Source organism: Peromyscus maniculatus, chromosome 6, assembly GCF_049852395.1.
Source record: "Peromyscus maniculatus bairdii isolate BWxNUB_F1_BW_parent chromosome 6, HU_Pman_BW_mat_3.1, whole genome shotgun sequence".
In the NCBI taxonomy this organism is placed as follows: Eukaryota; Metazoa; Chordata; class Mammalia; order Rodentia; family Cricetidae; genus Peromyscus; species Peromyscus maniculatus.
Window position 1 is genome coordinate 12,953,656 of NC_134857.1, and position 12,285 is coordinate 12,965,940.

The window sequence follows — 12,285 nt, forward strand, 5'->3', positions numbered from 1 at the left end:
CACAGGCAACAGGAAGTGGTCTGAGACAATAGGCGTAGCTTGAGCATATATGAGACCTTAAAGCCTGCTTTCACAGTGACACACTTCCTCCAACAAGACCACACGTACTCCAACGAAGCCACACCTCCCAATAGTGCCACTCCCTTTGGGGGCCGTTTCCTTTCAAACCACCACATTTTCTTAAGTATGGGCATGCTTGGTTTTTGAGTGGTCGAGATGGGAGTAAACGTCTCTTCCTGTCTGGGTCAGACTCAATCACAGTGTGTAGCATCTTCTGTTCCAGACACATCAACAGCCACACCCCACCCAGCCCGACAAGCCCACTCACTGCTGCTCTGTCTCCTCCCCTGCCTCTTAGCTGACTTGTCGGGTGACACCCCCCCCCCCCCGCCACCCCCCCCCCCCCTTCAGCTGTGCAGTCTCCACAGCGTCTTCTCACCGTCCACTTCTGGCATCTCACCGTGAACCGTGGGCTTCTTTCCACTGGCAGCGCCTGCTGAGCCCACACCTTACCAGGCCTCTTCATTTCTGTGACTGCCTGGGCCCCGTGCCCATGCCTTGCCGGTGCCCGGTGGCTGTCTTCACTGGTCTGTCTGCTTCTGGTTCTCGATTCTCCGGACAGAAGCTGGAGCTGTCTTCCCCAAACACCAGTGTTTCATGTTCACGCCTGACTCAGGGCCGCCCTGTCGCTCCTGGAGCGCAGCCTGTCTCGGTCTGTTAACCTTGCCTGGCCAGCCCTGGCCTCCCCTCCCTGACTGTGCTCTCCTATCCTCTAGTGATGCAGCTGTTTGTGGAAAGCTCTGGTAATGTTGTGAACGGCTTCGGGATCAAAGTTCTGTCTCCCTCATTTTTACTAATGAAAAGGATTTTAAAATCCAAGGTATTCACGTGATTAGCTTGGAAATCAGCTCATGTCTCCCCATTGGCGCACCCAGCCAGGCTTCTCACCCCACCGGGCTTCCCACCCCACCGGGCTTCCCACCCAGCCAGGCTTCCCACCCAGCCAGGCTTCCCACCACACCAGGCTTCCCACCCCACCGGGCTTCCCACCACACCAGGCTTCCCACCACACCAGGCTTCCCACCCCACCGGGCTTCCCACCACACCGGGCTTCCCACCCCACCAGGCTTCCCACCCCACCAGGCTTCCCACCACACCAGGCTTCCCACCACACCAGGCTTCCCACCCAGCCGGGCTTCCCACCACACCAGGCTTCCCACCCAGCCGGGCTTCCCACCACACCAGGCTTCCCACCACACCAGGCTTCCCACCCAGCCGGGCTTCCCACCACACCAGGCTTCCCACCCAGCCAGGCTTCCCACCCAGCCAGGCTTCCCACCCAGCCAGGCTTCCCACACAGCCAGGCTTCCCACCCCACCAGGCTTCCCACCTAGCCAGGCTTCCCACCTCACCAGGCTTCCCACCACACCAGGCTTCCCACCCAGCCAGGCTTCCCACCACACCAGGCTTCCCACCCAGCCAGGCTTCCCAAAGCCACTTCTCCTCCTTGCTTTGCCCCAGTGTTATGTTTGGCGATTTTGCCCTCATTTTTATGATTCAGTTTGCCCAGAGCAGCCTTTTGTAGCTTATTAGAAGCATAAAGAGCCCCCAGTTTCAGAATTTTCCAGTCTTCCCTTCAAAAGTGAACTCCTTTGCACAGACATGGCTGAAGACTGAAAAGACAGGGTGTTCCAGAAGAACACGTGGCATTTCTCTACCCTGTGCCTCTGACTTGTCTCTATGTAGACACTGCCTTAGTAAATCCGGTCCACTGGGAAGAGTTCTATAAAGCTAAAAGTGGAAAATGTATTAATTTATCTATTTTATAAATAGATATCAAGCCTTTCCAAAGAGCTTGGGCTGCGAGTGTGGTTCACTCAGTGAAGTATGGCGCTTGAGTTTGATCCCCAGATCCCACGTAACAAAACCCAGAAGTAGGGACGCGTGCTTGTGATCCCGGTGCGGGGTTGGTAGAGACAGGGATCTAGGAGACGCCCTGGCCAGCCAGTTCAGAGTACTGTCAGGTTTCAGGCCAGTGAGGGACTGTCCAAATCCAAGTTGTCTTTGTTTGAGTAACAGCACTGCAAGTTGACCTGACTCCCACATGTAGACATGTGTACACCAGCCCCAACATGTCCACACACACATATACACACGTGCTCACACACATGCACTTGCACAAACATGTGCACACAGATACACAACATCATGGAGAGTATTTCAGCCTTCTTAATCTGTGTTACATTTTTCTGGAAGCATTAACATTTACATTTAACTATTGGATATAGTTGGACTTTCTTTGGACTACCAGCTCCAAATAATGACATGGAGACTTCTTATTAATTATGAAAGCTTGGCCTTAGCTTAGGCTTGTTCCCAACTAGCTCTTAAAACTTAAACTAACCCATTATATTAATCTATGTTCTCCCACATGGCTCGGTACCTCTGCTCAGTACCATGAGTCCCACTTCCTCCGTGTCTGACTGGCAAATCCTACCTCTCTTCTTCGAAGAGTTCCTATGTCATTCCGGAAGTCCCGCCTACCCTCTCCTGCCTAGCTGTTGACCAATCAGCTCTTTATTAAACCAATCAGGAGATGCCTTGCCAGAGGCTCATCCGCACAGTGTATGGAAAGATTATCCCACAATTTGATGTTAATGTAAAACTTTCTTAAAGGGAACGTTGTTTAGTAAGCAAACTGTTTAAATATTCTACTCATCAGGACCAGACCAAGATTTATCATGCCTAGATGCTGCTGCTTCATCTGTGGCTGTGGCTCGCCCAAACAGTGGTCTGTGTGCCTGGCATTTTTTTTTTCCCTTGTGTCCTGAATATCCCCAACCTGTGCTTCCTTCATTTCTTAAGTTTCTACTCCTTGCCTTGGGTCCTAACTTCTGTGCTGGTCTGGGTGAGCACAGCGGAATCCAGGATCCTTGGTGTTAAACGTCAGCCGAGGCAGCCTTGAGAAAGTGGTTGAAGGAGCCAGGGAAACCAGCAACGGCAGAGAAGAACCAGAGAGTCGGGATTCAGAGCACAGTGACGTCACTAAGACAGGGCGCCACCGCATGGTCTTGAGTACTTGCTCTGGACACCTGTTAGCACTTGTGGCTTTCCCCTAAGAGCCCGCATGTCCACGAGCCTGTGTTACAGGAGACTCCGCACAGAGGCAGGCCTGCACTGACATTTTCTGAGATGTTTGAAGGCACAGGATTGACCTCTGTGATGAATCTTGCAGGCCTTGTGTGGAGACTTTATGTAAGCAGTGCTGTGGCAACTTAAATACTGCTTACGACAAGGAGCTCCCCCAGCCGCAGGTTTCTCTGGTGTGGAGCCGGATCGGAGCACACCTTGCGTGTGTTTACAGTCCTCTTGATGTTTTGCAGGTGTGCAGAGGACAGTCTAAACATTTCTGGAAGCGCAAAGGACCTAGTACAGCTGTGGGAACAGGCTTTAGTTTCCTCCTCCTCCTCCTCCTCCTCCTCCTCCTCCTCCTCCTCCTCCTCCTCCTCCTCCTAGTTCTAGTCAGGATTTTCAGCTGTGTTCTGGCTCTTTAAATAAGAGAAATCATAATTCATTATTTGAAGTCATGCTATGTTTAAAACTTCAATTTGCCATTTTATATAGGTAAGAGAAAAGAGGAAATGAGTGGAAAGTGGAAAACAATATTTTTTTTAAAGAAAGTTATTCTTATCCTAAATGGATTTTTAATAGCTACATTATCATTTGAAAAACAAACAGCAAAATGTCATGTGAGCAGGGATGACTTACCCAACCTTTCCTCCTTCACTTCCCTGGCCTCCTTCCTTACAGCTGTCTTGAGATAGAGTCTACACACCATACACTCCACCAGTTCACATGTGCAATTCATGGAACTTAGTGTGTTGGTCAGTTTTTACCATACTGAAAGGATACCTAGAAGAACTTCTTGAGGTAAGAAAAGTTAATTATGGCTCAGTGTTTCAGAGGCTCCTTGTCTTTGGGGCCAGGCAAGGCAGGGCATCATGGTGGACAGGGCACAATGGGCAGAGCTGTTGGCATCATGAAGTGGGAGGGAGGTAGGTTTGTTCATTATGGGATGGGAACCAGCATTTCATCCCTTCTTCACTCCCAATAGTCCATAGTGTGAAAGGCACCTTTGAGTCGTCTGTCAAGCGAGTGCATTGCCTTCCCATGGCTGTGACAGACACTGGACACAGGCGGCTCGGGAAGAAAGGCTGACTTGGTTCTGGTTGAGGGTATAGTCCACAATGACGGTCCCGCAGCAAGAGTGTGAGGCAGTGGGTCGTCACCGTGGCCCCCGAGAGAGCAGTGAATGCTGGTGCTCGCCTCACGCTTCATTTAAACAGTTCAGTCCCGTACTCCGTGGATGGTATTACCCTATCTCTCACTTCAGCCAGCCCTGGTAGAAGCTCTCTCCCGAACACATGCAGAGGTGTCTCCTGGGTGATTGTCCATCCTGCAGCTTGGCAGTCAGTGTTTGGTGGCAGACATTCGGGTTGTTGGCACTTTTTGGATGGCATGAGCAGTGGTGCCATGAACAAGTGTGCAGATTCCTGGGTGGGCATGCCTCATGTCTCATTACAAACCAAGAAGGACGTAGGCTGGCCTCCTCCTGAGCTGCTGCTGCTGCCCAAGTGTCAGGCCTCTTCTTTAAGCATTTTCAGATGATACTGATTTATTTTGTGTGGGCTGGCATACCATGGTGCTAGTGGAGATGAGAGGACACCCGTGAGCATTGATGCTCTCTAGACTCAGATCTCAGGTGTGGCGGCCAGGGCCTTTAACCTGCTCAGCTTCTTTTCAACCCCCTGGACCGCCCCCTCCACCCCGGAATTTTGTCGGACTCTGGATAAGTAGAGACAACCGAAGTTAAATAAACTTCACGTCTCTCAATGCCTGGTAGTTTACTGTTCTCGGTGTAAAGCATGGGGTTTGTTTTGAGTTTTAACGTAAGATCCAGCAGCAAGTTTTGAGCATGAAAAGAATCAGTTCTCAGTTTCTGATAGTATTCCGATCTGGAATTACAGCGGCCACCAGGAACCATGAAGTGAAGGGCAGATGTTCACACAGGGTGACAGAGTGAGGCAACCTGCTAATATGTCCCCAGAGCTTGTCACTTACATGTGGAGAGGAGGTGATGGCTGTTGCTACATGAATTTATTGAGGGTCGATCCCCAGTGGGCAAGGACCTGGACTGATGGTCCTTTACACTGTGTAGCATCCGGCACAGGGCATTTGGTAACTGTTCCCTTTGGTCTGTTTCTATTCTTTGGCTTCTTTCTTTAGTTTCCTTTGTAAACTTCTAGAATATTTGCTTTTAAGCTTTGTTTTTTAGAAGCTTCTTCAGGAAGTTAATCTTCTGAAATGTAAAGACCTCTATCAGTCTAGCCAGCCCCGGGTAACATACCTTCTGACTTGTTCTGGGGCAGGCTGCTTCTAATTCATTTCTAATTCTCTTGACTTGGTTCGTACCTTGTCCAATAGTACTTCATTTAATTGAGAATGAACCTTTTTTTTTTTTCTCATTTCTTTTTTGCTTTTTTTCTTTCCTGTTTGATTTTGAAATCTCTTGTTTCCCCAGGATAGAATCCATAGCCAGAGTTTCCCTGACATTCTTTTGAATACACACACCTTTAGACAGTGTATTAGGCTGAGAACTTTTCATGTTTCAGACTGTGCTCATGACTGGTGCATCTTTGACATCAAATGTTCTCTCCTAATTCCATGACCTTTTCCATTTTGATTGAGCTCTTCTTAATAACATTTCCCCTGACAGATTCCTTCTTGCATTCTGTGCTTACGACCTCATACAGCACAGTTTTGGCCCCATGGAGAGTTGTGCATGTGCAGTGGGTCTTTTCTACTTTAAATCCAGTGGGAAGAAAGTCTTACAATTAATGTAGTAGATAAAAATGGACAAATAACTCTTGCTTATTCAAATGAGAATGAGGCCAGCCATTGATATAGAGGCTGCTGCATTATTGGTGAGTAACACATGTGCACCTTTCCTCTTCGGATAGAATCTCAGTTTGGGACTGGGTCTTAAGTGGAACATGTAGTGAAGCAAGGCTTGGTCTTGGGCCACACTCTTCAGGATCCTGATGCATAAGACATGCACAGCTTGTACAGATGTTTAACATTCTTTCAGACCACTACCTGGCTTCTCTCTACCATTCAAATCCAGAGAGACCTCTCTCTGTTGATATTGGGATGGCAAGGAGTGAGAGGGTAGGTAGGATTTGTGGCATGGATTATGGATTGACTGAGTAATAGATATAGTCATCTTAGTAAGTGTTTGCAAATGTCTCCTGTGGCATCACCTTCTTAGGTACTGAAGACACAGATGAGTGGATGCTGCCCTTGCCTGAAAGGAATGAGCAATTTAGTTGAGGAGTGGATTCTATTTTACTTAAAAATCTAACCCCAGATGCTGTATTTACATATATGTCAGGCTGCATGAATGCTTGCAGAATATACCAGAGCATGGAAGAAGGGTTGAGGAAATGGAATAGGTAGGAATACGGTGGGCCGGGCAGTGGGAGGCTGGCCTTGCCCCAGGATCTTCCTCGAAGCTGGTAGCCATTAGGGTTCTCGGATCAGGTAACCAACTTCAGTGTTATTGATTGAGAGGATTATCTAAGTTTACCATGAGCAAATCTCTTGTGAATAGTTATTGACGTCTCTTTAGTGAGTTCTCTTGTATGCATGTTTGTGTGCAGGCACACGTGTGCACATTCAGGTGGGGGGCGAAGGTCATCTTCCATGCTACCTCAAGAACCCTGTCTACTTCTTTGAAATGGTCTCTCATTGGCATGGAGCTTACCAGTTAGGCTAGGCCAGCTGGCCACAGCCTGGGGTCCCCTTCCCCCATCTCTCTGGGGCGTTTTAGGTTGATCATGGGGACCCTCCGGGCTCTGTACCTTCAAGGCAGGTGCCCTACCCACTGGCAGGCCCCAGGCTCCCCACCCACCCCAAAAGCTTTCCTTGAGCTTTGCTTTTAGTTTTTTCCTTAGGAGTTCTGCTTAACCGCAGTGTTCCAGTGTGGTGGTCGGTGCCCTGGCCCTGTGTTATCTCTTTCCTAGCATCACTGACTCCGTGGAGCTGCAGATAGCAAGCATCCCTCGCCCAGAGCAGTTTAGAAAGCCTCCCTTGCCCCCCGGAGCTCCTTGCAACTTTAAAAAGGTGGGAGTTTGTACGCCGCGGCCTGGTGCCTCAGTCCTCTCTGTGTTAGATTTGCCAGTTCTCACTTGCACAGGCTTCCACAAAGGCACAGCCTGGGCAGAATCTCAGCCTTAGGAAGGAAAATGTTGATCTGTATTTTTGGAAGGTGTTGTTATATGCGGCACCCACAATAATTAGGACACACAGCATGTAATTATGACATTTCTGAGCTGTCTGGGTTGAGAGACACTCCAGAATTGAATCAGCCAAAGGCAACAGTGGTCTGCAGTAGCTTGCAAATGGTGGTCCTCATGCCGCCTTCAAAAAGGAGGGCCAGAGGGACACGCCGCGTGGTTGGCTGCCCCGCACAGAGGCAGTTAGCTCCTCCGTGGTTCCAGCCTGGCCATTGTTCGCAACTTTGCTGTCTTTGTCTGATTCTGCTTCATTAGGGAGAAAGAACTTCCGTCTGTCTTGTTCATGCTGTGCCCCACATCTGCGGCTGCGTGCAGGAAATCTTTTTGAATGGATGAAGGATGAGAGAAATGAACAAATTCAATTAATTTAAAAATTAGTTTAAAAAAACTGGCCACTTTTAAAATTTGCCATAAGCCTTTATATATAAAATCCTTTATTATCTTTTGTGTGTGCATGTTTGTTTGCATGTGTGTGTGTGCACATGTGAATGTATGTGTGTGTGTGTGTGTATGTGTGGTACATGCATACAATGACTGCATGTGTGCATGCATGTAAACGTGTGTGTATGTGTGTACATGCATACCATGTGTGTACATGTGTGTGCATAGAGGTTGGAGGACACTTGTGGAATCGGTTCTCTCCTCCCCTCTCTATGTAGGTTGCGGGAATTGAATTCAGGCTGTCCCGCTGATGCGGGGGTGGGGGGCACCTTTAACTGCTGAGCCATCTCACTGGCCCCTTTGTTTTTCCTAAAATTTCATTTAATTGATCAGTGTTATTATTATGCCTCTGTATCTCTTTTGGGTAATAGTTAAAATAAGAAAGGAGACTTATTTGCCAATTAGTTGGCCTTCTATATCCCTGGTTTTCTTATTCTCAGATTCACCCAATTGCTGTGGATTGAAAATATTTACAAAAGGAAGGCAAGTGGTGTCTGCACTGAGCACTCCCAAGCAATATGTGTCCTTTGTCATTACCCCTAAATAATAATGACACAGTGTTGCATATTTACATGGCATTTGCATTTAGAGATGTTTTGAAGTCTGCAGACTCAGACTGTAGGAAGGTTATATGCAGACATCCTGCCTTTTGTTGCTTTGTTTTGGGTTTTCAGGACAAGCTCTTACGCGTGCCCCACCAGCCTGTAACTGAGAATGACCTTGGACACCACATACTCTTGCCAACACGTGCAGCCACCATCCCAGCTGAATATGCCATTTTCATGAGGGACCTGCGTCTCTTTAGATGTTGGTGGCCACTGGTGGAGGAATGGGGCACCTTGCCTCCAACCCAAGTCCTCTGAAATCCCGAGGAACAACTGTTGATAAGACAGGAAGCTTTTCCTGTTTATTTTGGGGCCCAGAAGGTCTGGCAACACAGGCTTGGGTGTCCTCAGTTGTCAGGAGCTGACGGGCGGAGCAGCAGCTGCTCTGCTGGGATGTGGTCCTCACCTGCAGCAGCCGCTGCTCTGCTGGGGATGCTGGCCTCACCTTCAGCAGCCGCTGCTCTGCTGGGATGTGGTCCTCACCTGCAGCAGCCGCTGCTCTGCTGGGATGTGGTCCTCACCTGCAGCAGCCGCTGCTCTGCTGGGATGTGGTCCTTACCTGCAGTCTCACCAGTTCACACTTGGCCTCTGGGTGTGACTCAACCTCATCTGAACACTTTTAACTTACTGACCCTTGCCATTGCATCTCATGATACCGTATTTTAGTTTTGAAAAGTTTATTCTTTGATAATTTTATAGATGTGTACTGTACTTTTCTTATGATTCCCATTGTTAGATACACTTAATGTGCTCACATAGATGCAGTCTCTTTCTGCTGGACTTGCCTGATGACACATTGTGAAGCAGGAGGTTTGGGTGGCACCTCCTACGGGTTAGAACCTATGTTTTTGGCTCCTGCTTTTCAGTGACTAATGTTTGAGTTTCTCTACAGAGCGCTTTCTAATCCTGATGCCTTGGTTCATCTGTTACAGTCCAGTTAGGGGACAGTGAACAGTTTGAAGGTATAAGAGTTCCGGAAGTCAAGATGTGATTCTTTAAATGGAGTCTTGCGTGAGAGTTCTTTAAAAGTAAACATTCTGTTAATGCCTAGCTGAAGCTCTTTTTTTTTTCTTTTTGTAAAACATAATGTGGTGATTTGAAAGAAAATGGCCCCCAAAGGTAGTGGCACTCTTAGGAGGTGTGGCTTTATTGGAGTAGGTGTGGTCTTGTTGGAGGAAGTGTATCTCTGTGGAGGCGGGCTTTGAGGTCTCATATATGCTCAAGATACTGTCCAGTGTCTCAGTCCACTTCCTGTTGCCTCTGCTCGAGATGCAGCCAGCACCGCATCTGCCTGCACACCGCCATGCTCCCTGCTGTTGCAGGGTATTGGGTCACACTGTGGACCCCAAGACTGCGGTATTTACTGGAGAAACCTGCTTCTAGCTGTGGTGTGGCTCAGCCCTAGCACACACCCTTAGTCTGAGAGCTTTCTGATTGAATGTTATAAACAGGATTAACCAAAATTAACCATAGGTTAAGGGGAAACAACCAGTTGACAGGAAAAATCCATAGAGAGAATGAGGAAGTCAGGAGGATGGACAGAGAGACGCACAGGAAGTAGAAGGGAGGGGCATTCAGTTTGAGTTTTGTTGGAGATGTGGTGTAGGAGAAAGTTCTTTTTTCTGGGACTTTGGCAGAGGAAGAAGGTCAGCTGGGTGCTTTCTCAGACTCTCTGAGCTAGCAGACTTTCACCCCAGCATCTGGCTCCCAAGTCTTTATTGATGAAATCAAACAATTGAGAATTAGATAAAAACGACATCCTGCTATGATGATAATGGACTGAACCCCTGAACCTGTAAGCCGGCACCTCAATTACATGTTTTCCTTTGTAAGAGTTGCGGTGGTCATGGTGTCTCTTCACAGCAATAGAAACCCTAACTAAGACACAGGCCTTTGTTTTCAGTGGTGAAATACACCACAGGAGCAACTTCAGGGAGAAGTCTGTGTCATAGCTCACAGTTCAAGATGCTGTCCGTCATGGCCGGAAATCAAGAGAGCAAGAGCTTGAAGCAGCTATTGCATTGTGGCCACAGTCAGAAAGGGATGGGATGGATGCATACATGTGCTCTGCATGTTTGCTCTGTTTATATGGTCCCGGCTCCATGCAGAACTGTCCCACAGTCAGTTAGGATGATCTTCCCAGATCAGCCCCCCACAGGCATGCCTGGAGGCCCATCTCCCAGCTGCTCTAGTCATAACACACATATATAAACGTGTTTCTTTGAACAGGATGATTTGTGATAGATTTCTAACCTCTAATCTTTTTGTTTTGAATACGTATTTGCCACATTGGAAGTGATATGATAGCTTTTGATGTATCATATAGTAAAAATAATAGGTAAGTGCAGGAAGATGAGATTTTTCTATATCCAGCATATGTTAAGACATATGTTAGTATATTGCTGGTCACTGGAAAACTTTTAGTCTCAGTAACTTTTAGTTGCGTGGTCACTTGCACACCGTAGCCGAACTGTTAAAAGGAATGAGATTTAGTTCAAAGTTTGGTTTCTTTGCTTCTCCCTTGCAAAGGAAGGAGGTCAGAGTCGAGGGCTTGTGAGCGGGGAGGATCTGTGCTAAGCACTTCATCATCCAGTGGTCGTGTGTGCACCTCATGTAAGGTGCAGCCCTGTGTGTAAGAAGGGGCGCCTGGGGGCGAAGGGTTAGGACCTGCAGTGGCAGGTCATACAGCTAGGACTTGAGCCCAGGTCCTCTTTTAGGAACTTCCAGGAGGGTAGAGTTGCCTGGGCTGGGCCTTTCTGCATTTGGAGGATACAGGTGAGCAGTTGGATGAGTTTTTCATGGTGGTGCATTACACATCTTATAAACAGATTGTCCTGGGGACTGGGGGATGGCTTAGCGGGTAAGACACCTGCTGGTTTTTAGCCTTCAGACGAGGGCCTGAGTTCGTATCTCCACTGCCCTTGTAAGAGCCAGGCATGGTCACATCTGTAATTCTAGGCCTGGGAGTGGGGCAGAAGACAGATTCCCCTGTGGACCTTGGTGCCTTGCTGTGCTCTGAGTTCAGGGAGACCCCGTTTCTCAAAAAGTCAGGGGGACAGCAAGAGAGGAGGGTGCCTAATGTTCACTTCTGGTCTTCACAAGTCTGTACAGATGAGAGAAAGGGGCATCCCCCCCCCTCACACACACACACACACACACACACACACACACACACACACACACACCTTCACTAGTTTATGTGATTGTGAGCCCCGTATTATTTTTAAGAGCTGGCAAGGGACTGACTCAGAGATGTGAGAACTAAATGACAATGGGGATGTCTGGAGGTCTGATTCTCCTTTAGAAAAAAAGTTGTGAGTTAAGGTTTTCAGATTGGCCTAGGTCTCTATAGAGTCCTAGGGTTTTTTTTTTTTTTTTTTTTTTGTTTTGTTTTGTTTTGTTTTTTTTTAAGGAATGATTCTTTTCCTGAGGTTGGCAGCAGCTCCCTTCTGGGTCAGTACTGGTGAGAGTATTGGTGAGCAGAGAGAGGTAGCCAAGTTTCTTCCCCATGGAGATGAGGGTGTAGGAGAGGGCCAGCCTCTTGCCTCTTCTGTCCTCCCAAGCCCACCCTTCATTCCATTCAAAAGATAAATTACTATGGAGACAGGTTTTGAGACTCAAGAAACCTTGTTACCAAACTTGAAACTAACCAGGTGGTGGCGGCCCACGCCTTTAGCCCCAGCACTTGGGAGGCGGAGGCAGGTGGATATCTGAGTTTGAGGCCATCCTAGTCTATAGAGTGAGTCCCAGGATGGCCAGGGCTACACAGAGAAACTCTTGTCTTCTGGTCCCCCAGCCCTCTCCCTGAAAAAAGAGAAAGGACTTGAAACTATTAGATAGTTTGTTTTTCTTCCTGAATTTGCAATTATTTTTCTTAAGTAATG

General features: G+C 48.0%; 1 protein-coding gene across 4 annotated transcripts in view; it reads left to right on the forward strand.

The window, feature by feature from the left end:
* The window catches only part of Fndc3b (fibronectin type III domain containing 3B), a 305,735-nt gene that overhangs the window by 72,481 nt on the left and 220,969 nt on the right, over positions 1 to 12,285 (forward strand). The gene's annotated exons all lie outside the window — the stretch shown is intronic.